This window comes from Podarcis filfolensis (genome assembly GCF_964270895.1).
Source record: "Podarcis filfolensis genome assembly, chromosome: 14".
Classification (NCBI taxonomy): Eukaryota; Metazoa; Chordata; class Lepidosauria; order Squamata; family Lacertidae; genus Podarcis; species Podarcis filfolensis.
Window position 1 is genome coordinate 12,466,530 of NC_139616.1, and position 25,661 is coordinate 12,492,190.

At 44.4% G+C, this 25,661-nt stretch overlaps 1 protein-coding gene across 24 annotated transcripts in view; it reads left to right on the top strand.

The window, feature by feature from the left end:
- SEMA6D (semaphorin 6D) overlaps positions 1-25,661 on the top strand; it is a 425,926-nt gene that overhangs the window by 353,206 nt on the left and 47,059 nt on the right. Inside the window, exon 1 of one of the 24 annotated variants that reach the window (XM_083586302.1) lies at positions 17,116-17,763. The exons of 21 other annotated variants lie outside the window; for them this stretch is intronic. The gene's annotated coding sequence lies outside the window, so the exon portion shown is untranslated. Of the gene's footprint in view, positions 1-17,115; positions 17,764-25,661 lie in introns of those variants that run through there. 2 more of the 24 variants (XM_083586323.1, XM_083586315.1) reach the window with 2 other exon arrangements.

Sequence of the window (25,661 nt, forward strand, 5' to 3'; positions counted from 1 at the left end):
GAGTTGGAAGGGACCCTGAGGAACATCTGGTCCAACATCCTACGATACAGGAATATGCAGCTGTCCCATACGGGGACTGAACCTGCAATCTTGGCATTATCAGCAACATGCTCTAACCAACTGAGCTGCTGAAGCAGCAGGGCATGTTATTGGTTGGGACCAAAGAACAAGTCGAGGGCAAATCGGGGGCAGGCCTGAGGTGCAAGCCAAGATGCAGCAGGAAGCAGAACTGAAGACTACCGTATTTTTCGTCCCATAGGACGCTCCGTCCCATAGGACGCACCTAGTTTTTTGGGGGGGGAATAAAGGAAATTTTTTTTTCCTTTATTTCCCCCCCAAAACAAGGTCGGGGAAACCGAACCAGGTCGAGGAACAGCGGGATGGCGGCACTGCACCTCCTTGCTGTCCCCCGAGCTTGTGGGGCTGGCCGATGTCTGTCCTGTGGGCGGGGCGCTCTGCTTCAGGGCGCCCCTCGTGGCAGGCTGCTATCCGCAGCGTGGGGAGCCCTGTGGGAAACTTCCGCAGGGCTCCAACATGCTGCGGATGTCTGTCCGGCAGGCGGGGCGCTCTGCTTCAGGGTGCCCCTCGCGCCGGGCGGCAGGCTGCTATCCGCAGTGTGGGGAGCCCTGTGGGGAACTCCCGCAGGGCTGCCTAGGCTGCAGATGTGTTCTGCTTTCAGCGCGCCCGGCGCTCCGGGAAGCAAGCTGCTATACGCAGCCTAGACAGCCCTGCAGAACTCCTGATGTGTTCCTGAAGCCTGGAGAGCGAGAGGGGTCGGTGCGCACCGACCCCTCTCACTCTCCAAGCTTCAGCGAAAGCCTGCACTCGCCCTATAGGACGCACCCAGATTTCCCCTTCATTTTTCGAGGGGAAAAAGTGCGTCCTATAGGGCGAAAAATATGGTAATTGAGGAGGCAGGATCAGGCACAACAGGAAGGCTTATTTGCTTCTTCCTGCCCAGGAAAATCCAGTGGGTGGGTGGAGTCAGGAAAGTTCATCACCGGGAAAGCTGCAATAATAAATTATAATAATAAAAGTTTATTTATATCGCACCGTCCCCAGCCAAAGCCGGGTTCAGAGCGGCTAACAACAGTAAAATAATACAGCATTCTAAAATCAATTCATTATAAAAATCAGTTCAAATCAAATTGATGGCAACCATTGGGGTAGAGTTCTGTGAGGATTACCAAAGGAGGGTTTCAGGCTGTGCCTTGGCCAAAGGCCTGGTGGAACAGCTCTGTCTTGCAGGCCCTGTGGAAAGATGTCAAGTCCCGCAGGACTCTAGTCTTTTGTGACAAAGCGTTCCACCAGATCGGGGCCACGGCCGAAAAAGCCCTGGCTCTGGTTGAGGCCAGCCTAACCTCCCTGTGGCCCAGGACCTCCAAGATGTTTTTGTTTGAAGACCGTAAGGTCCTCTGTGGGACAAACCAGGAGAGGCGGTCCCGTAGGTACGAGGGTCCTAGGCCATATAGGGCTTTAAAGGTTAAAATCAACACCTTAAACCTGATCCTGTACTCCACTGGGAGCCAGTGCAGCTAGTATAGCACTGGGTGTTCAGCTGCGGTTCAGTATTTCACCAAACAGGGCAGCCACACACAAATCTTGCAGTCCCTGATATCATCTCTCCCTGCTGCAAGTCAGATATTCTGTTCTGATTTGGATGTAACAGAGTCACTATGCTGAACTTCTAGCAGGAGTGCCAGCTTGGCCCTGCAACTGTGGGTGCCCAACGCTGTGGTGCCATGCAGTGTGCATGGCCCTGGCACCGAAACTTATGGGTGCCTGGCCCCTTCGTGAGGAATTTTGTGGGTGCTCAATCACCCAGGGCCCCAAGGAGTTGGCACCTGTGACTTCCAGTAGGCGGCTCGCTTTTACTTACCAGTAGGGTGTGGAAATTGGCTCAGTGCAAACTCACCAGCAAACCAATCTGGTGCATTTGCACCCATATCAACCTCCCTGCCACTTTACTCCTAACCCTTCCAGTAACCAGCAGTGATCCACCTGCTAGGAAGCTAGCATAACATTCCTGCCCCATTCCAGTGAGGCACTCTGGGGATGTATAATAATAATAATAATAATTTATTTATATCCCGCCCTTCCCAGCCGAATCCGGGCTCAGAGCGGCTTACAACAGTACAATAATACAGCATTCTAAAATCAATTCATTACAAAATCAGTTCAAATCAAATTGATGGCAACCATTGGGCTAGAGTTCTGTGAAGAATGTAGTACCAAGCCATAGTTTAGCAGTGCATGAGTCCGGTCCCTGCTCCCCTCTCCTTTGGTAAGACCACGAAGAGCTGATAAGCATCGGCATCCATTTTAAACTAACCACAGTTGGTTGTTTTGTCTAAACCCAGACCAATAGTTAGTTTTAATTCTGGTTTATCCAAACAAGCCAAAATCATAACCAGCATTTTAAAGTTGGCCTGTTTGGATAAGTTGTTTCATTCTGGCTCAGACACAACAACAAACTGTGGTTAGTTGAAACCAGAAGCAGATGCTTCCAGTCTCCTTGAGGATGTTCCCAAAGGCTTCTTCATGTATTACTGAACTTCAGTTTAGCTTTCTGTCTGATTCAGTCCTTGAGGAGTTCATGTAAAAAATGAATTAGCTTCAGTTCCAGTTTATCTTCTCCAAAAAGATATTCGTTCCAGTTCAAGTCCCTGTCCTGCCCTCCAAAAAGGAGCTAATTTTATTCCAGTTCGATTTGGTTCCCAATTCATTAATGTGGTCCTCAGCAATTTTTTCAGCTCTTTGAATTTTTCAAGCTGCTCTGCTATACTTCAGAAGATTAAGGAGGCATCAAAACACACCCACAGTGTAATGTGAGCAATTGTTTTATTTATCTCCTCCCCCCATATATTACAATATTTAAGTTTGATCATCAGCTTTACTTGTCAGGTTGGTAAAAATTGTAAATGCAGCGGGCATAATCAGACACAGAGTTAAGCATGAAGAAGACTCTCGATTTATAAATTATTGAATTGAATTAGAAATCAGCCAAAGTTCCACTGAAAAGGAACTTAATTCATGTTCAGTTCATTCAGAAATTATAGAAAATTATACTTTCAGGTGTAATCCAGAGATGTTTGAACCAGTGAATTTCTCTGAGTTAGTTGGAAGTGAGCTGATCTGAATGCAGTCTGCTTTGGCTTCCCCTTTTAACAACACAAGTTGTAAAGCACTTTAGGAAAATTACTACTTGGAATTAAGGTGTATGTTGGAAGAAACCAAATTAAGCCTGAGAACATTGGTTTTACTGTTTCTGGATTTAGGACGTTGAGTGTCCTATATGAAAAAAGTAAAAAAGTTAATTACTGCATTTACTATAGTTTTTCAATATACCATTCACAAGCCTGATCCATTGTAAAATTGGGTCTAAACTAGTTTAGGCCCATTGAATTAAGCCATAAACTTCACCAACCAAATAATTGGTATGCTGCAATGGATCTGGTGTTTGTGCTCAGAGGTAGACACCCCAAATTCAAACAACCCCTACTGAGCCGTGAAGTGGCTCATTCACGTTACCCAAAATTTATTTTGCACCGACAGTATCCTAAGTTCTCTACAAAATCTGGAAACTTCCCTGTTCAGAGGGGCTCGAAACCTTTGTTAGGCAAAGGGAACAAGGGAAGAAGTTTGGGGAAATGAAAGTAAACAGGTCAGGAAATAAATCTTTAAAGTGAATCGATCCGTTTACAACCAAGCCGTGAGGTCTTAACTGGTTTATTTAACTGAATTGGAAATGAACAAACTGCTGCCACTGGATCGCAATTCTAAGAGCTGCTTCATGAGTTTCCACTGAATGTCCAGGTCAAGAATTAATGTAAGTCCTACAGAACCTCAGATGATTGCATCTCCCCAACAAACACCACCTGTGTAAGCTCTGAGAAGCTGTGATGTGTTGCAGTTCCTATGTGGCCAATTCACTGTATTGCATATGCATTTATTTTGGGAAGGTAGTTGGGTTGCAGAGCAGATGCACTGCATGCAGAAAAATCCCAGTTCCAGTCTCCGGCACTCCAAGTGTTGTTGTTTCACCCTCCAGATGTTGCTAGACTCCAACTCCCCTTGCCAACCTGGCTATGGGTCAAGGATGCTGAGAGCTGAAATCCAGGAACGTCTGGAGGACCACAAGTGCCCCATCTCTGCTCTAAAGGGTCTTGTTGGCAGGTGAGGACCCTGCCTGAGACCCTGCAGAGGTACTGCCAGTACTGAACTAGAGAGATTTACAGACCTCCTAAGAGGCACTTGCTTTGGCTCTAAGGCAGTTAGGGATGAGAAAACCTTTGATTCTCCAGATGATGTTAGACTACAACTTCCACTACCCCGACCACTGGCCATGCTGGCTGGAAGTGATGGGAGCTATATATCTGACAATATCTGAAATGTCAGAGGTTCCTTACCTCTGATCCTAGTATAATTCCTTGAGTTAGGTACAAGGGAAGCTGCTAGGGCTGGGCGATATATCAATATATCGTCCAGAACCAGTCTCAAGTCCATATTGTGATAATCGGTTTCATCATTTTTTACCTGGCAATATATTGTGAATCATGGTGTGTGTGTGTGTGTACATGTGTGCGCTACACAAAAAAACACAATGTGGGATAAGTAAGTAAGTAAATTTTATTTATACCCCGCCCTCCCCGGCCAAGACCGGGCTCAGGGTGGCTAACATCAAATATCAAATACATTAAAACACAATCAAACAATTGATTAAAATATAGCTTAAAAATTAGAATCAGGATACAATTAAATGACTGCCCACGAATTACAACCATAGTCCCAAGGCCCTGGTCTCCTGCGATAGAGCGTTCCACCAGGCTGGGGCCAAAGCCAAAAAGGCCTTGGCCCTGGTTGAGGCCAGTTTAACCTCCTTGAGGCCCGGGACCTCCAGCCAGCCAATGCCTCTACATTGCTCCATCCTTATTTCAGATATTGTTATATATTAGCATATTGTGATGTTTAGCTGGTGATTTATCACAATGCTGAAAACCAGAGGTGGACACTGAGGTCCAGCTCCCAGGGCCTTCTGGCGGTTCCCTCACTGCGAGAAGCCAAGTTACAGGGAACCAGGCAGAGGGCCTTCTTGGTAGTGGCACCCGCCCTGTGGAACGCCCTCCCACCAGATGTCAAAGAGAACAACAACTACCAGACTGTTAGAAGACATCTGAAGGCAGCCCTGTTTAGGGAAGCTTTTAATGTTTGATGCATTACTGTATTTTAATATTTTGTTGGAAGCCGCCCAGAATGGCTGGGGAAGCCCAGCCAGATGGGCAGGGTATAAAAAATAAATTATTATTATACTATTATTGCAATTGTGGTTTTTAATGTTAAATAGGCGTTATTAACATGAGACAACAGAGGGCGCTTCAGAGCAGCTAGCCAACGTCAACGGGAAAATGCATTGAACGTTGTATAATTGTATGTTGAATAACGTTTAACCGGTCAATGTAGATCCAGCCTAGATATCGCCCAGCCCTAGAAGCTGCCTTATATCAAGTCAGAGCATTAGTTCATCTAGCTCAGTATTATGTATCCTTGACCAGTAGTGTCTCTCTAAGCAGAGGTCTCCTCCAGCTCTACCCAGAGACACCTGAGATTGAACCTGAGACCTTTTGCATGCAAAGCATAGACTTAACCACTGAGTTATGGCTGTAGTGTGTGAATAGTCCCCTCCATTCCTGCCGTCAACTTGTTGAGAGGCTGGGCAACTTAAAAATAAAACAAAAAATAAATATGTATTTCTTTTTTTAAAATCAAAATAATTCATTATATTGTTCTTGTCATGTTGCCATGGGAACGAAGGATTATTATCCATAAGAACAATGCAAAAATCCAAATTAATGACACTGGAAATGACCCAAACAAGCAGGTGACATTTGGATTGTGCCTAAATGTTTACAGATTAAATTGGCCCCTCGGAAGCTTTGATTAATACATTTAACACAGCACAATTACCCTCAGACTTTTTGACCTTGGCAATATTAATGCATCGTATTTGCGTGCATAACCTCCCCCCCCCCGGTCAATGGCTAGTTGCTGAAGGATGAGCTCTTCCCTCTCTCCCGCTGTTTGCATTATTTTTATTATTATCAATCAGATCCACAGTCCTGTTAAGCAGTAGGTATTTAGAATTAAGCCGCCTCAAAGGCAGTGGAACTAAATCAGCTTTAATGCAAATAATAGACCACACTGCAGTAGGCTGCCTTTCCTCTCTCCATTTGTTTTTCTTTTTAAAAAACCGCCGAAGTCATGCCACTCATTTCTTTTCTTCGAAAGGAATAATTTTGTCAGCCGGTCCTGCTGCGTTTCCCCAAGCAATAATGTCCTGGAACCGATTCCAGGTCCTCTGTCTGGTAAGCCTGTGAAGCAAATGGTCCTTAACACATTTGCCAAGAGGACCTCTGCATATGGGCGATATCAGTCACTCCTTTCTGTCACCTTGGCACTTGAAAGATCCGCGGCAGACCCTCTCCACCCTATCCCTGAGGGGAAACTTGCAAAATCCAGCTCTCTTCTCTTCTCAGGAAGTGGAACCAATGAACAACGTGAAGAATGCAGACTTAACAGCTGCAATATTGCTCACACTATGTAGGTCAGTGTTTCCCAAAGTTGGGTCTCCAGCTGGGGTTTTTTGGACTACAACTCCCATCATCCCTACATCATCCCTGACCTACATCCCTGACCTACTACAACTCCCATCATCCCCTAGCTCCTGCTAGCTAGGGATGATGGGAGTTGTAGTCCAAAAACAGATGGAGACCCAACTTTGGGAAACAGTGCTCTATTCCAACAACCCAATGTGGCCATTAGGCCATGTCCACAAATTCCCAACTTTTAGGGAATGTCACTAATGTATGAACTACAGTACAGTGGTAGCTCGGGTTAAGTACTTAATTTGTTCCGGAGGTCTGTTCTTAACCTGAAACTATTCTTAACCTGAAGCACCACTTTAGCTAATGGGGCCTCCTGCTGCCGCTGCGCCACCGGAGCACGATTTCTGTTCTCATCCTGAAGCAAAGTTCTTAACCCGAGGTACTATTTCTGGGTTAGTGGAGTCTGTAACCTGAAGTGTATGTAACCCGAGGTACCACTGTACAGTCATACCTCTTGTTACGTTCGGTTCAGGTTACGTCTTTTCAGGTTGCATCCTGCGGCGACCCGGAAGTACCAGAAAGGGTTACTTCCGGGTTTCACCGCTCACGCATGCGCAGACACGCAAAATGATGTCATGCGCAGAAGCGGCAAATCGCGACCCACGCATGCCAGATGCGGGTTGCGTTCCTTTCAGGTTGCGAATGGGGCTCCGGAACGGATCCCATTCACAACCAGAAATACCACTGTATTACCACAGGGCAGAGAACACATCAGCATCATTTATGCCATGACCTGGCCTGGATAAATAGTTGCGCTTGGGGATACAGATGGAGCAGTCAGAGGCATTAATGTGTCTGCATACCAGCTGCTGAAAGCTGCAGGAGGGACAAGAGCTGTTGTGCTTAGGCCCTGCTTGTAGGTTTACCGCATGCACCTGGTTGGCCACTGTGAGGATACTGGAATGGATGAGCCATCAACCTGATCCAGCAGACCCATATGTGGCCAAGCAGCCTACTTCAGAGATGCTGGCCCTCTGTTGGATGACTGCCTAGTTGAAAGATGCCCTAAGAAGGGAAGCAAGAGGTGTCTTGGAAGTTGCCCATCAACAGTTTAACTCCTGAACACAGGACTAGGCAGGCACACCAGTCACCTGGCCAACAGACTTCCCACTATGGTGAGATGTCTTGCATTTCTGTTTGAAGTCTAGTAATTAATTTTTAAGTTTGCATTCATGCATAGAAGTTAGCACGTGCAAATTTTATGTCTTGCCCCTTTGTTGTCATCTTTTGTGATGCATTTCCTCTTTTGTGCGGTGGGGTCATGCGTAAGTGACCGCTCACCCATTTTGAGCCAAACTGTCTCATGTAGAGCTTGGGTCGGCAGTGAGGTTCCCAAGAGTTTTAAACCTCAAAACTGTTCCTGAATTCATTGGGATGAAGCCAAATTTTTGAACGGGTGGGTTCTGAATATCACGAGGAGGCCTTCTGCCTTGAATGGGCTGTTGCGGTGCTTCCGAGTTCCTCCCTCGACAACTAAGGGTTGTGAGCTTGTTGTACAATCACCTTCCCTTCTGCACCCGCTAAACTCTTAACATTAAGGCTTGGAAGTCAAGGTCTTCATGGTTCTCTAGCAAGAATAGCCATTTATTATTTTATCTGCAGTTTTTCTGTTGCAAGAAGTGCTCAGTGTGGTTTAAAAATGTTGAGTAAAATTAGAGCAACAACAAATGCTCGTTACAAATGTGTGTGTATGTGTATATACATTAGTGCAATCATCTTAGTACAATTGTATTAGTACAATCATCTGCATTTTTACTCAGAAGTAAAACCCTACTGCATTCAAGGGGGCATATGATTGGTGCTGAAATGTCCATAACTATGGGTTAAACAGTGTCAATGTTTGAAGGAGGTGAGAGGTCCACAAACTCATCGCTACATGCAAAAGTATGTAGGTCAGCTGTTCCCAACCTGGTGGCCTCCAGATGTTTCACATTACTGCTCGCAACATCCCAGACCAGGCATCCCCAACCTTCAGCCCTCCAGATGTTTTGGATTCCCATCATCCCTGACCACTGGTCCTGTTAGCTAGGGATCATGGGAGTTGTAGGCCAAAACATCTGGAGGGCTGCAGGTTGGGGTGCCTGTCCCAGACCATTGGTTATACTGGCTGGGGACTGATGGGATTTGGAGTCCAACCCTTGCTTTATGACCTTAAGGCAAGGGAAGGGTTTAGAGATTGCAGTGAAACCAGAGATGTAGTTGGGGAACAAGAGAAGGTTTAAGAGCAGTGGATCATTAGGAGACGAGGGAAAATGCTAGACTCTGAAAAATTGCACATCTTAAAAGACAGTTAATAGTGTTAGGGACCCAATAAAATACCCCGCTTCCCCTCTGTTCGTTAAGAGTTAAAGCTGGGTTAAAAATTAAGGCAAGAATATAATTTACTGTACCTGCCTTCACATTTATAACAGCACTGAAATAATAACAGCTTGGACACACAGAGACCCAAGAGAGAACAGGCTTGGCATTGTTCTTAAGTGGCACATTCACTCCCTAGGACTGGATAATCAGCAAGCCAGCAGAGGCTCGCTTTCCACTGCTGGTTGACTGCCAGCTTTGGCACGGGACGCAGAGGTAGCTGGTCTCTGTTATTTTTCCACCTGAAGAAAGAGATCTGTGGGAGGAGGAGGTGGGTGTGTGTGAAAACAGTGGAAAAATCTGTCAAGGGAAAAAAAGAGCCGAGTTTCAGGTGATCCATAAAAAGGAACAATAAAAAGTCTTCTGCCTCTCAGACTCTAATGGTTTTCTTCAGGTTGCAGAGAGATCAGCTGCTGGGCGGTAATTTCTTGGCTCCGATATGTGTGCATATCAGAAATGAAAAATGAGACATTTCTTAATTCTTTGTTAATGGCGGGCTGGTGCACACATGCAGCAGAACGAGCTGTTCCCGTTTCATAGGGTTTTTTTAAAATTGCTTTTGTGTTTGTTTGTTTAAAAAATCAGCTCCTTGCAAGTGGAAAATGAGCACGCAGGTCACAGACTAGGCAGATCTTTCTCCTTGATGTACTTACTAGATTATTATTTCTTTAAGGGTTTTTGGTGGGGAGGGTAAACAAGAAAAAATGTAGCAATTAGAAGTGTCCAACTGAAGCCATTACACCACCTCATTTTGCTACACAGAATCAAAGGGACCCCATGGAGCATCTAGTCCAACCCCCTGCAATGCATGAATGTTCAGCTGTCCCATACAGGGATCGAACCTGCAACCCTGGCATCATCAGCACCATGCTCTAACCAACTGAGCTATCCAGGCTCCGCATGTGTAGAACGTGGCTTAATAATAGGAGGTGACTTGCGGATATTTTAACCACATGACTTTTGATAATCTTGGACAACGCTGATCAAATTACACATTTTGCAGCTTAATTATATTTCCAGCAGGGGTCAAGCTGAAAGGTTTTGATGCTTGCTTTTTTTTTTCTTTTAAGATGGAGATTTCAAAGACGTGTCGCTGAAAAGTGTTTCATTTTCCCCATCCAGAAGCACAAAATCTTGCAGCCGTGGCCATGAATGACCCGATTGCATCACCTCTTAGTTTATGGAATTTTTATTTTTTATTTTTTTTGAGTAACAGACGAAGCAGAGCTTGTTACTAATGTGTCTTTTATGAGTTGCTTTTACAGTGGTTGAGCAAACCATTCTAAGCCTGCTTTGTCTGCTTCCATTGTCAAGTCTAGACCTTTTAAAGCCTGTGCTGCTTTTTAGAAAGTTTTTGTTTGTTTTTTTGCATTGCATCAGAGTGAATGAGAACTTACCCAGGATGCAGACCAGATCAGAGAATAAGAAGAAACCTTTCTTGGGCCCTACCTGTCCTATACAAGGCTGCTACCTATGCATTGCTGCTGTTCAGGTGCTAGCTACTGATAGACACCTTGAGGCCTCTCACCTCCCTTGTTACAATTATTCAGCTTTAAAGCAGATTTACACTGGATGCTCTGCAAACAGATGTCTTCAACAGAGCAAGTGTAGGGAACCTTTTTCTTTTCTTTTTTATAAGATATTTATTAGAGTTTTCCATTTTATACAAACAAAGAAAAAAAATTAAAAAGAAAAAATAATAAAAATACATAAATTTCATAACTTATTTTTCAATAACATATTTCCCTGACCTCCTCATGCCTCCCCTTCTTGTATTCCAGTTCAAATTGTTCATCCAGCAAATCCTTCTCTCATAGCATTACAGTTAAAAAACCCCTTATTTTCTATCCATCTTTTTAAATTATTGTAGCTTAAACTTTTACTTATATACAAAGAAAAAAGAACTATTTTTTCATATTCTTTTGTACCATTACAGCTAGAAACCACTTAATTTCAATCCAACATCACTCAACATTCATTAATATTACAGTATTTTTGCAAATAGTCTTTGAATTTCTTCCATTCTTCTTCTGCCGACTCTTCTCCCTGGTCACGGATTCTGCCAGTCAATTCTGCCAATCCCATAAAGTCAATCAATTTCGTCTGCCATTCTTCCAGAGTGGGTAAATCTTGCGTCTTCCAATACTTTGCGATGAGTATTCTTGCTGCTGTTGTAGCATACATAAAGAAAGTTCTATCCTTCTTTAACACCAATTGGCCGACCATGCCCAAGAGAAAGGCCTCTGGTTTCTGTAGGGAACCTTTTTCAGCCAGAGGGACGCATTCCCTTCTTTGCAAGCTGCTGGGGGCCACATGCCATTGAGGATGGGGCCACAGGCAAAAGTGGGCGAGGCAACAACTATGCATTTTAATTGTTTGCCTATGTACAGTAGGCTAGTATCTAAATACACCCCTCCATCCTCTAGCCAGGCAAGAGTTCAGTTCAGTTCACTTTTAATTTGTATACATACTGCCTTTCCATATTACCATACACAAGGCGGTTCACAAGCTGAAGAAACCACCCCAAAATAAAAAAAAAATAAAACAGCAGACATCACACAACTCATAACAATCTGACCCAATACAAAAAGTTGTAATATAAACAAAAGTTTAAAACAAACAACTTATATCAGATAAAGTAATATTCAATAAGCCATTAGAATATAATGGTAAACAGTAAAATTAAATGTCATTAAATAATAAGGAAGCAGTTTACACTTAACAATTGCAATAAATAATAATATAACAAACAAACAATGAACAATAAAAATAACAGCGTCTCGATGCATAATTACATACAAGACCATGTAAAAGCACCATGTAAACTATTGAGTTACATACAAGACAATGTAAAAGGATCAAAATTGAGAAACAAGGACTCAAAACTTCGTAAAACTGTTTTCTGAATGCCTCTTCTCTCTTCCCAACTGCTTCTGCTATTCTTAAAGGCATGGTCAGAGAAAGACTCCTGGGTCTGGAGGGTGGGGCAAAGCAGGTGGAAAAGGCCATTGCCTGGTGGCCAGCATAAAGTCTCTCCACTCACAATTCTTCACACATTGCAGCCAGGCAAAAACTCTGAAGGGAAGGTGTTGTCTGCATGGAGCTTCCGGCTTGGAGGTCCACGGGCTCAAGGCTCCCCAGACCTAAAATAGAGGACTATCCTCCTCTGTAAAGTAGGGCACATCACCACCCCTTTGTACATAGAAAACAAGCATGTTAGCGAGTTGGTTTCAGCCTAATTAACACACCGTTTTCTACAACCAGCCAGAAGCAATCCAGGAAAACCCTTTACCATTTGATCCTACTGGTGGTGCAAAATGACCTTGAAGGTTGCAAGCAAGGAGGAAGGGTTTATTCCTAGCATTTCCCCTCCCAAGGTTACCATTTCCCCTCATTAAAATAATAAGACTGTTGCATCATGGGACATGTTCCTATGATGCTGTAGTGCTTTTATGATGTAACTGGAGAGACAGAAACAGGGAACCAGAGACCAGGGGGAAATGACTTGCAGAGGGGAAGACCTTGGGATTAAATCCAAAGCAAAATAATGGAAAAGTTAATAGGATGCAGATATCATAATGACCTTATAACCTCAGACAACAGGGCTTGTGAATTCATCCGGGATGGAAAGAAAGCAGGCCAGCAACGTTCTGTTTTGTCATACCCACGAGAGGTTTAACAGTCAATCACTCTTTACAGGGAACTCGGGGAATTGTAGCTCTCAGCTAACAAGTCTCCGCACTCTTTGAACTAAAGTTCCCAGGATTCTTTCAGGAAAAGCCATGACTGGTTAAAATGGTATGATAATGCTTTAAATGTATGGTGTGGATGCATTGTAGCAGTCCCACCTTTGCAGGAATATTATTATTATTAATAATAATAATAACAACAACAGAACGCAGCAAACATTTCCCGCTGTAGCAATTGTGTTGGCAAGCCGTTCAGACCAGTACAAAATGCGTTTGCAAATGCACAGTCCCAAAGTTAAAGAAAAAAACAAAAACCACACAGTAGCAAATGTAATAATGTGATCCAAATGCCCGGCGCTCGGCTAGAAAGAAATGTTCTCCTGCCATTATGTGAAAATTTAGCGTGACTGGAACAGCGTCTGCATTTGATTAGGCAATTTTTTTAAAAAAAGGAAAATGTAAGAGTCTTTACATTTGAGGGCTATGCTGCAAAACAATTGCTCAGTCTGTGTTGTAAAATTGGTTTTGCCTTTCCCTGACTTCCATGTTTTTATTGCACTTTGTCTCAGATGAGAAATATGAGATGTCCACATGGCAGATTAATGCCTTTTGATGTAAAACAGTAAATAAGAGTGACGGTGCAAACAAATGCTTCTAAAGTTTTAATCTTCTTTGAGCAAGGAGAGGCCGTGAAACGCTCGCAGCAGAAGCTGTTTTCCAGCACGAAAGAAGCATTTGCAGATCTGTTATTGCAGCACGTTAGCTAATTGTTTCACAATTAAAACCAATACAGTGTGTTAAATTTGAATCTGGTACCCTGACCCCACGAGACCAGCTTATGTCACAATGTTGTTGATTCAGATATGATTCTGGTCACATCCATACCATACAATTAAAACACAATTGAGCCACTTTAAACAGACATGGCTTCCCTCAAAGAACCCTGGAAACTGAAGTTTGCTAAAGGTGCTGAGAGTTCTTTGGAGACCCCTATTTTCCTCAGAGAGCTTCAGTATCCAGAGTAGTTTTAACAACCAGTCCTTCTTCCCAGGAAAGTCTCTCCATTGGATTTCACACTGATCCAAACGTTGTGATTCTGTTCTCATTAGTTTAAACATATCAAAACACATATCTACATATTGATAGAGATTAATATGGAAACTATATGGGACACGGGTGGCGCTGTGGGTTAAACCACAGAGCCTAGGGCTGCCGTTGCTCGGTCCCTGCTCCTGCCAACCTAGCAGTTCGAAAGCACAAAGTGCAAGTAGATAAATAGGTACCACTCCGGCGGGAAGGTAAACGGCGTTTCCATGCGCTGCTCTGGTTCGCCAGAAGCGGCTTAGTCATGCTGGCCACATGACCTGGAAGCTGTACGCCGGCTCCCTCGGCCAATAAAGCGAGATGAGTGCCGCAACTCCAGAGTTGTCCACGACTGGACCTAATGGTCAGGGGTCCCTTTACCTTTAATATGGAAACTAGATGGAATTGTTAGCAAAATCATGTAATAGAAGAATGGTCCTTGGCCAGGATGGAAGTGCTTCCTCCTTGCTCCCAGAAGATTTTATCCCCACAACAACACTGTGAGGTAGCTTCTCAACTCCTATCAGCTTCAGCCAGCATGACTAATGGTCAGAGTCCGACAACGTCCCGAGGGCCACAGGTTCTACATTCCTGGGCCAAGAGATAAAACAGACTTGCCCAGCATCACCCCATGAGATTTATGGCTCAGAGTCCTTCCAGGTTTTTGTTTCCATACTGGCTCTCGAGATTAAATGGTGTTAATGTTATAGCGGCTGAGAGCATGTGTATTCTGCACAAATCAATATATCATGGGAGAGGGTGCTTTCTCAACCAGAGAACCAAAATAACTCGTCACAGCTATTGTCAATTAAATTTGAGAAGGTGGCTGGTTCCCATTTAGCAACCAGCCAGATTTTACTGGAAGTCAGAGTGCAATGGTGAAAATATTCTTCACCCCCATTGTCTGATTTACAGAGGTATACTGGGCATTCCACTTTTTCATTGTCACATTGAATAGCTACTGCTAGGGTGTAGCCATATTTACTCTTACCTGGGAGTAAGCTGCATTGAAAATAATGGATCCTAGAGCTGGAGAAAGCCCCAAAGTTCCAAGGGTGGAGAACCACAGGACCTCAGGACCTCATCTGGTCCACAGGACTCTCCTTAGACCATATTCCTCTCCCCAGGCCTCACTAACGCTGCCTGGCTAGCATGTATCATTGCAGCCTGATATTGCTGCTTCCTGGCCTGGATGGAGAGGGCTGTGTTTAAAAACTGGCACACAGATAATTTTTGCATTTGCTGCTCTGCCCATTTATGTCGCTCTCTCCCGACACTTAACATGTGGCCCCTGGAAGATTGCCCCAAAAGGAATGTGGCCCTTAGACTGGAAATGGTTCCACACCCTGACGATGCAAGAAGCCCACTACTGTGGTATCCTTGATAGTAGGGCTGGGCAGTATTTCAATATATCGCCTGAAACCGATTTGAAGTTCAGAGCGTGATAACGGTTTCAGAATTTTTGAGCAGGTAATACATTGCATCTGAAACTCCCTCCAGCGCCAGGAGTGTTCCGCAAGCCAGTATGGCAAGCGGGCTTGCTCAGCTGTGGGGCTGGGTAATATATCTCAGCTGCTTCTTCCTCCTCCCTAATAATAATAATAATAATTTTGTTATTTATGCCCCGCCCATCTGGCTGTGTTCACCCAGCCACTCTGGGCAGCTTACAGCACATAAAAAATTGTAAAACATTAAACATTTAAAATTTCCCGATACGTGGTTCCCCTCAGGTGTCTTCTAGAAGTCAGATGGTTGTTTATTTCCTTGACATCTGATGGGAGGGCGTTCCACAGTGCGGGTGCCACTACCGAGAAGACCCTCTACCTGGTTCCCTACCTTATTTCATCCTTAAGGAGGCAGAAGGAAATAAGGTGGAGAGGAAGAAGCAGCCAAGATACATTTCAGACATTGTGATATATCAGTATATTTCGATATTTAGCTGGTGATATATCACGATGTTGAAAACCAGATACCACCCAGCCCTACTTGATAGGTGTGCACCCACCCTTTGCTTAATCATGAATACCTTCTGAGGCAGCCTCTCAAACAACTTGTACCACCAGGAAGTTCTCTCTAACATCTGCACATGCGGGATTGCACTGTTATTCTCCGTACATTTGTCTGATCCATTTTATAGCCTCAAGAGATTCACAACAGTTAGACAGAGAAGCCTGAAAACCACATTCATCGTCACCTCACCCCATGCCTTAGGTTCCCCACACCTGAATTAACACATCTCCTGGAAGAGTTTGGTTGAGATCAGTGTTCCTTCTAATCTAGGCCTCAGAACCAGTGGCCCTTCAGATGCTTCCTAGACTGCTACTCCCATCGCCCCTTGACTATTGGCCATACTGACTGGGGCTGATGGGAGTTGGAGTCCAGCAGGATCTGGAGGGCTACAGGCTCCCCATTCCTGTTCTAATCCCTGGAAGTAATGGGACAACTGGTGCTGAGGGTCCTTCGCCTAGTTGTTTACTGCTGCTAAAGGTAAAGGGACCCCTGACCATTAGGTCCAGTCGTGGACGACTCTGGGGTTGCGGCGCTCATCTTGCTTTACTGGCTGAGGGAGCTGGCGTACAGCTTCCAGGTCATGTGGCTAGCATGACTAAGCCGCTTCTGGCGAACCAGAGCAGTGCACAGAAACACCGTTTACCTTCCCACCGGAGCGGTACCTATTTACTTGCACTTTGACGTGCTTTCGAGTTGCTAGGTTGGCAGGAGCAGGGACCAAGCAACAGGAGCTCACCCCGTCGTGGGGATTCGAACCGCGAACCTTCTGGTCGTCAAGCCCTAGGCTCTGTGGTTTAACCCACAGCATGGTCTTATTCCTGTTCCAAGCATTGTCTTCTGAGCAGAAGCTCTCCAGGGTCTTAGAAGTCAGTCCTTCTTGCCATCTGTTTCCTGAGCCTTCTAAGAGCCAGTGTGGTGTAGTGGTTAAGAGCGGTAGACTCGTAATCTGGTGAACCGGGTTTGCTTCCCCGCTCCTCCACATGCAGCTGCTGGGTGACCTTGGGCTAGTCACACTTCTCTGAAGTCTCTCAGCCCCACTCACCTCACAGAGTGTTTGTTGTGGGGGAGGAAGGGAAAGGAGAATGTTAGCCGCTTTGAGACTCCTTCGGGTAGTGAAAAAGCGGGATATCAAATCCAAACTCCTCTTCTTCTTCTAACAAGAGGAGCCAGGGACTGAACACAGGACCTTCTGCATGCAAACCCATGGGCGCTGCCCCTTGAGCCATGCAATCTCCTATTGTTGCTCTGATCCAGTTCAGTTTCAGGGCTCATGTAGACATGTCATCCACTGTTATCTGGGCAGCACCCGTTGTGTGATTAAATGCAAGGCCCCCAGACCCCCCAGGAGTTGTCATTATGTCTTTTGGAGTGGAGTGAAGGGCAAGGCTTGTGAAAATGCAGCATACATAGGCTTGAACTTCCATTGTGTTCATCTGGGGCTCACGGGGTGCCTCTAATGCAAAAAATAAAAATAAAATGACATAATGATCTGAGGGGCGCAGTGTGAGGCAGTCAGTTTAAATTAACAGTATATAGACCTGTCAGGATAGTTAATCAGAAGCCTGCATAAACAACGGTACCTTGCACTTTGTCCTAGAAACCCAGCGAGAGCGGAGACCCTGGCAAACTGTCAAGAGCAGCTTTGTCCCGCAGGAGTGATATAAAACAGAGAGGACTTTTGACAGTAGATTTATCCGTGGAAACAAAAGGCTGCTTTCGGCTGGAAGATTTTTCACTTCGCCCCGGCGAAAGAAGGAGGGGGGTTGGCGGTGGTAGGGATGGGATGGGAAAACGGAGCAAAATGGACCTGTCAAAAAATGAATTTTAAATCAATTTAATTGAAGCCATCACTTATGGTTTAGGATGGTGCCTTGGTTTCCTTTCCAGCTGGAGCGGAGTATTTTTATTTATTTATTTTACCACAAGAGACTTCTCGTCCTCAAAGTGTGTCTAATCAAGCAGTGAGTATTTGCATCATTAAAAGTCACCCTATCCGCTTCCAAGCGTTCTGTCAGCTTGTAGGAAGGAGAGTGGGAAGGGAGAGAGAGAGCGATGTGGTGCTCTCCCAGAAAAGTTAAAAGCTTGCAAATAACTGAAGCCAATTAAGATCAAAGCTGTGATATTCAGTAGTGGTTTCATTATAAACCTTTTTTTAAAAAAATAAAATAAATGAAACCACAACAACTTTGAAACAGATCAAGAGGTGTTAATACATAGCTCTTTTTTGTTACTCTTTAAAGCTTGCGCAGTATCTTAAAGCAACAGATTGCTTATTTGCTCTTTATCATGCGCAGAGTTTCCCCCCTCCCCATGGAATTGTCGGTGTTAAAAAAACAACAACAACCCATGTTCTGAGTAATTTAGGAGCTAGCAGATTAAAAGCTTTCATTTACATGCAAAATGTACATTTGTTAGTAGGGAGGCCAACTTAAGGCGGTACAATAATTTATTGGACCCTACAGAGTTGCCAACTGTGCCTTGGCAAAAAAAGAAAGAAAGAAAGAAATCGGAAGGTGTGGTTTTTCACCTGGTGAGTTGCAAGCCTCTTACCTCCAGGTAAAGGTAAAGGGACCCCTGACTCCAGTTGTGGCCGACTGTGGGGTTGCAGCACTCATCTCGCTTTACTGGCTGAGGGAGCCGACGTACAGCTTCCGGGTCATGTGGCCAGCATGACTAAGCCGCTTCTGGCGAACCAGAGCAGCGCACGGAAACGCCGTTTACCTTCCCGCCGGAGCAGTACCTATTTATCTACTTGCACTTTGACATGCTTTCGAACTGCTAGGTTGGCAGGAGCAGGGACCAAGCAACGGGAGCTCACCCCATTGCAGGGATTCAAACCGCCAACCTTCTGAACGGCAAGTCCTAGGCTCTGTGGTTTAACCCACCACGCCACCCGCGTCCTACCTCCAGGGGGAACTTTCCATTTTCACTTGCAGGAAAAGGAGCTCCTGAATATTTGTTGTGAAGCTTTTGCCATTCTTAGAGCACAATGGTCATGGATGGCCACTCAGGCTAGGTCTATATCTGCCAAGGCAGGAAGCACCCCTCTTGCCATTGGTCCTCACAGTAGTCGTGCATAGACTGTGAGCCTTGGAAAACGCCCAGTGCTCAATTCCATTCTGCACATCGTTGGGAATTCTCGGTAGCGGTGGGCAAGTGATCTTTCAGGGAGGCTTGAACATGATCACAACATGATCATATGATCTCAGCATTCTCCAAGATGCTCTGTGGAAACCACTGCTCCAAATAGATAGGTGGTAGCCTTGCAAAGGATCCCTAACAAATTTTTGGGGAGGCAAATGTGGAGAGGGGCGTTCTGGGGTGTGTGTGTGTGTGTGTATATGTGTGTGTGTGTGTGTGTGTGTGTGTGTGTGTGTAGCGGTACCTCAGGTTAAGTACTTAATTCGTTCCGGAGGTCCGTACTTAACCTGAAACTGTTCTTAACCTGAAGCACCACTTTAGCTAGTGGGGCCTCCTGCTGCTGCCGCGCTGCCAGAACCCGATTTCTGTTCTCATCCTGAAGCAAAGTTCTTAACCTGAAGCACTATTTCTGGCTTAGTGGAGTGTGTAACCTGAAGCGTATGTAACCTGAAGCGTATGTAACCCGAGGTACCACTGTGTATAGATATATTGCACAAACCAGAACATACAGGATATTTCTGTTGTGCATATAACTTCTTGCTACATATACAGGATCATTTTCCATAGCTGTTTAGAAGTTGAATTTATTCACTAAACTTGTGAGTGTTGCTGCTGCTCCTCCAACCACTACTCAGCTGTTTCATACTTCATAACTAATTTGAAAGGCACGACAGACTGCAACTTAAACAAAGGCCCATGTGCTTTATTTTCCTCCCTCTCTTTCCACTCACTCCTGAGTCCTCTTTTTGGGAACGTCGCTATTCCTGTTTCACTCGGACCATGCCAGGATCTATTAACAAACAAAAACTTAAGAGCTAGGCGATATTTGTGGATCAGTTCCTCTCGCCCTTGAGGATTTAGCATTTACCAGGTTAGGAATGAGGAATCTGTGGCCTTCCAAATATTTTTGGACTCCCAGCTCTAGTATCAGGGAGCCGAGGGGAAGAAAAGACATCATCTCCAAGGGTCAATCTGAGAAGTCTGGCAGGTTGGATTTGGTCCATAGGCTGCCTAATGAAGAATGAAGGATGGTATTCTGTAGCCTCTGCCCAACTAATGTTGTGCTGTAATCCAAGATTGATCGACAGTAATCGCAATAGCCTTGCAGCTAATGGTGTGAGTCATTGTCTTGTTTATAGATTTCCCCAACCATTTGACCCAGGGGATCTGTACCCTGGTGTGAATAATAGCTAGTTTGATGAGTCCACTTCGTTTCTGTATGACAAGTATGGACCCTCCTCACTGTTGTGAGTTACACATTTTTTGGTTGATGTCCAGACCATTCATAGAGTGGTGTTGTGGTTAGAGTGGGAGACCAAGGTTGGAACCCTCACTTGGCCACAAAGCTGGGTGACATTTGGGGCAGTCACAGTCTCTCAGCTCAACCTGCCTTGTTGTGAGGATAAAATGGGGAAGGGGAGTCATGTTGCACCACCATGATCTTCTTGGACGAAAGGTGGGATATAAATGTGTTTTATTAATTTGGATGTAACAAACCTAGTGGCAGTGATTAAAAACATTTTCTTCAGAATAGTCCTACCAAAATTAATGGAAATGATCTGTCTTACAACCTACCGTTAGGGTTCATTCAACTTCAGTGATATTCAAAGGGATCTTTGTGTGAAACCCAGTTCCATTGTCCTAGCCCCAAACATCTGCTTGTTCAAATTTTGGCCAGATCCGTGAGACTGTCATTCCTTCAAAATCACTAGTTGCTTGCTTCAGCTGAAAGTCGGTTGTACATCTGTTTTACTCATAGTTGGGTTGCATCATTGGTGGTTTTGTAGCATTAAATAGGACTTGTTGCAGTTCCTGCAATAATGTGAGTTGTTTGCTTCAGTGAAAGGGCCTGATCATATGTGTATTTTGTTCAGTGTTGCATTGCACCATTGGTTTTGCAATCTTAGGCAAAAGTTGTTCCCATTCCTTCAATAGCATGAGTTGCTTGCTTCTCCTGGCCTCATGGATGTTTCACTCATAAATGAGAACCCTCGTTGGTGTCACAGTACAATTTCTGTTTAAGACTATGATATAAGTTTCCAGGTTGGTTGACCCAGTATTCTTCATAGCTTATTGTGTAAAGTAGCTGGTTTTCAATGTGACCAATATTCCACAGAAACGTTGGTAGATTTGTGCAAAAGAAAAATACTTTTGCAGATGTGCAAAAACTGCGAAAAAGGAGAATGCAGAATTGTGGCAATATCAGATGTTGATTTATATAAGTGTTGCATAAACAAATTAATTGAAATACGATAATTTTGGAATGGCCACAAGTATATTGGAATCAGTCTTGAAAATGATGGAGTTGCAATTCATTATTAATACTACTACAGTGGTACCTTGGTTTAAGAACAGCTTAGTTTATGAGCAACTTGGATTAAGAACGCTGCAAACCCGGAAGTAGGTGTTTTGGTTTGTGACCTTTGCCTTGGATTAAGAACATGTTCCTCTTCCTGTTGAGTGTGTTCCATTTGTAAATTGAGTCCCCCGCTGCTATGGGAAAGCACGCCTTGGTTTAAGAATGCTTTGGTTTGAGAACAGACTTCCAGAACGGATTAAGTTTATAAACCAAGGTACCACCGTACTACTGTTTCACATAAATATTATTTGCAAAATAATTTGAAGCATGCCCTGAAATCAGAAAAAGAAAAATGTATTACAATAAAAGCAGCTGAAACTTAAACAGCAAAACCAATCATCAGTAGACAGCAAAATCTTCATAATCCATCAGATGTCTGAGAGAAGAGATAAGTTTTTAGCTAGAACTGAAAGGATATTAATGATGGCACCAGGCGGACCTCACTGGAGAGAGCCTGCCACAAGTGAGGATTCACCACTGAAAAGCTCTCTTCATTTCCACCACCCTCTGAACCTCAGAGGGGGCACCCTGAGAAGAGCCTCAGATGAAAATTGAAGGGTCCTCATAGGTTCACATTGGTAGAGCTACTCTGAAGCTACATAGAACTACACAGGAATAGTAAGTTACGGCCCAGATGACCTACTTCAGAGACAGACGGACAAAAATGATGGGCTTGATAAAAGACTAGGTAGAACAAAATAGACCCTGTCAACCTTGACATTTGAGAAGGGAGGGAAGAGACTCCAATGCCTCGGTTGCTTTAGCAACTTTTCCTAGTTCTTTGAAGTCATGACTTAGAGGAGAGCACAGAATGTAAATTTTACATTAGCACAGTACACCGCTGTGCACATAAACATGTCTCTATATCCTTCATCCAGGCAAGCAAGAGGCATAATCGGAGCTCAAGGACTCATTCCCTCCAGGCAAAAATGCTCAGGGTAAGAAGCAGGTCCATTGAGGGGTGTGGCCTAGCAAAGGAGGTGTGACCTCAGGAGATCTTAAAGGGACAGGTAGCTGTTGCATTTGACCGCACCCCCAGGTCTGAAGTTCTTCATCCTTGTCTTAAGCATTACTTCTGTGAAATTATTTAAACAGACTGCTCAACCATATTGCAAATAAGGAAAGATACAGATGAGCAAGTTGGTGATCAATAGTCTGGAAATGCTTGCATAAATTTTTTAAAGTATTCAGTTGCCAGTGGAAACATACTAGTAAAGGTTTCCATCACATTCCCAGGGCAGAAATATTGTATTATAATTGTTGTTTTTACTATTATTAATCAGGCACCTTTGCTGTGCTGTTTTCAGTGCATGCTAAAACTTCTTTTGCTTAGGCAACCATACCCAGACAAACTTTATTATGTACATTTGTCAATTTTATTCTGTCTGTCTATATTTGATACACGTTTTAATGTCTACTTGATTCTAAAGTTTTGTTTTATTGGCAGTTTCTTATTGCTAAGACACACCTCCCACATCCCATTCCTGGCTAGTTTACTTCAAAAATTACATAATTAACCCTTAAGCTACAAATGGAATGATCTGTGCTGTTGCACTTCCAAAAAATGTAACCTCTAGTGCAGGGGTTGGCAGTGCCATGCCTGTGGGCACACTTGGGCCTGCAGAGATGTTCCTTGGTGCCTGCAGGGTATCTGCCCCACTCCTCCCCTCCCCCTACTGAAATTAGGCTTGAAAGAAGCATTATTCTGCAACCAGTGTATAAAGTGGGATGCCTACAACAGTTTTTCCACTTTGTAAATGTGCACACAGACCCAAAAAGCATGTGCCTCAGCTCACTAGTGCCTCAGCAACAATTTGCTCCAATTTGAGGGTGGACAAGCTTGTTACTTAACAGATCAAGTAGGCTAATCTGGATAGACTCTGAGCAGATTTATTCCTGTTCATTGTCGCGCCTTATCCCGCCCCGCCCCCACACACAAAAAGCTAACATAAATTACAGGACAGGGTTTGCAGACTTAATCTGGCTCAGATCAGACTTTTTCATCTCCTGCACTGGGCAAGATCTTTCTTCTCTGCAGTTATAGGCACTTTCCTTGACAGAATGAGAGAGCAAAAGGTGAGAGTTATTTAAAAGGGATTACCAGGAATAAAAAGATCTCACCTTCATGTTCCCATGAAATTTTTTGCCTTTGTTGCAGGTTTTTCTTCCACTCAGGAGGTCTTTAATGAGAGTGTGCCAGGATGTGTTCTCCGAGGTCAGGTCCTTGCCACTAGTGAGCTCAGAGACAAACATGTTCTCAAAGTAATTCTCTTAGAGATTTAACAACTTAAGGCTGCATCGCTTTTCAAAGAGGGCCACATGATTCTGGGAAATTGAAGAAATTCTTGCAATGAAAATAGTATCTAAAAGGGGTTCGAGGAGCTGCTGGGCCTCAAGAAGGGACTCTGGGCAACTCAACGGTTTGCTCAGCGGAATTGTGAAGTATTCCATCTATTCACCAAGTCAGGATTGCAACAGGAGAGAGAGAGAGAGAGAGAGAGAAAGAGAGAGAGAGAGAGAGAGAGAGATTGATTCTCAGTGACTGCATTCTAAGTTTTCTTTCCTGAGAATTGCCAGATTCTGAGCCTCTGCATCTCTTTTCATTCAAGCTGAAAGAACATAAGAAAAGCCCCACAGAATCAGGCCATAATCCCATCATGTTCCACACCTTCTTCTTACAGTGGCTACTCAGATGCCTAGGTGAAGCCCATAAGCAGAGCCCAAGGGCAACAGTGCTTTTCCTACCTACAACTTAGGATGCAATCCTATAGATGTCTTAAGATTTCATTGGGATCAGTGATCAGTTCATGCAATGGCAGCTTGACTGTGCTCCTGGTATTGCATACATCTACCACTGCTCATAGGAAAGGGAACATTCATGTAATATACAGTACACCATAAAGCTAAAGGTAAAGGGACCCCTTACCATTAGGTCCAGTCATGACCAACTCTGGGGTTGCGGCGCTCATCTCGCTTTATTGGCCGAGGGAGCCGGCGTACAGCTTCCGGGTCATGTGGCCAGCATGACTAAGCTGCTTCTGGCGAACGAGAGCAGCACACGGAAACACCGTTTACCTTCCCGCCGGAGTGGTACCTATTTATCTACTTGCACTTTGACGTGCTTTCGAACTGCTAGCTTGGCAGGAGCTGGGACCGAGCAACGGGAGCTCACCCCGTCGCAGGGATTTGAACTGCCAACCTTCTGATCAGCAAGTCCTAGGCTCTGTGGTTTAACCCACAGCGCCACCCATGTCCCTTACAGTACACCATATTTGCCCTCAAATCCCAGTTTTTATTTTCCTGTAAACCTCCCTGGGTTCAGTCGTTATGTAAAATGCTGTAATAAAATGGCATCATTTGAACTCGTTTGGCTTCTGTCAAACCTGTTTTGCAGGGGTCTTTTTCTCTGACTTGATAATTTATCCATTGCAATCAGAACATGCGCAAAATGGTGACCGAATGTGTATGAAATGCTTTCTTGAGGCTGTTGTCCCAGCCTTCTTGATGGCAGCAATGAAGCGCTGTCCAATTGCAGTGATAAGAACCTGGCATATGCAGGCATGAATTCATTCCGTGCAACTTTACCATCTGACTCTCTGGCCGCAGTGTACAGAAGTGCGCCCCACCAACTGTTCCAATGTCAGTCAACCAATTTATACAGCTCTCCAAGAGCAAGAAGAGCAACTCGCAATCCATAAGTGTGGTTAACTCAGAGAAGATCAATTGGTTCTTCTCTGATGTCTGCTGATTTTCTGTTTGTTCGAAACAAATGACTCCAGGACTTAACTTGAAAGGTTACTCTTTTGGATGGCAGTTTGGAATTCTTATCCGAATTACCTTATTGGTAGGTTTGTCAGTGGTACAACAGTTTGATCATAACCATCTAATGACCTCCATGGTTGTTCAAGGATTTGAACCTCAAAAAGATCTCCCAGGAGGGATCAAATGAGAAGTCCATTTAGTTTAGCACGCTGCCTATTACCCAGATATTCCTGGGACAATCACAACCCATCAGTTTTTTTTGTAGTTGTTGTTGATATCCTGTCTTTCCCCCAAGAAGCCCCAAGGTGGAATACCTGGTTCTTTACACCTGCATTTTATCGACACAGCAGCTCTGTGTGGTTGGTTAGGCAGAGAGACAGTGACCTGCCCAAGGTCATAATAACACCATGGAAGATAGCTGTGGCTGAAAAATCAACTCCTCAAATGAGGCTACTAGAGGAACAAGATAAATCTTCGACAGCAGCTGGAGGAGGAGGGGGAGGAGAGGATGAAGAAAGAGCTGTGATTACCAATGAAAGAAGAGTGGCAGATGAAATTACTGGACTATGCCGAATTGACAGGGAAAATTTGGAACCA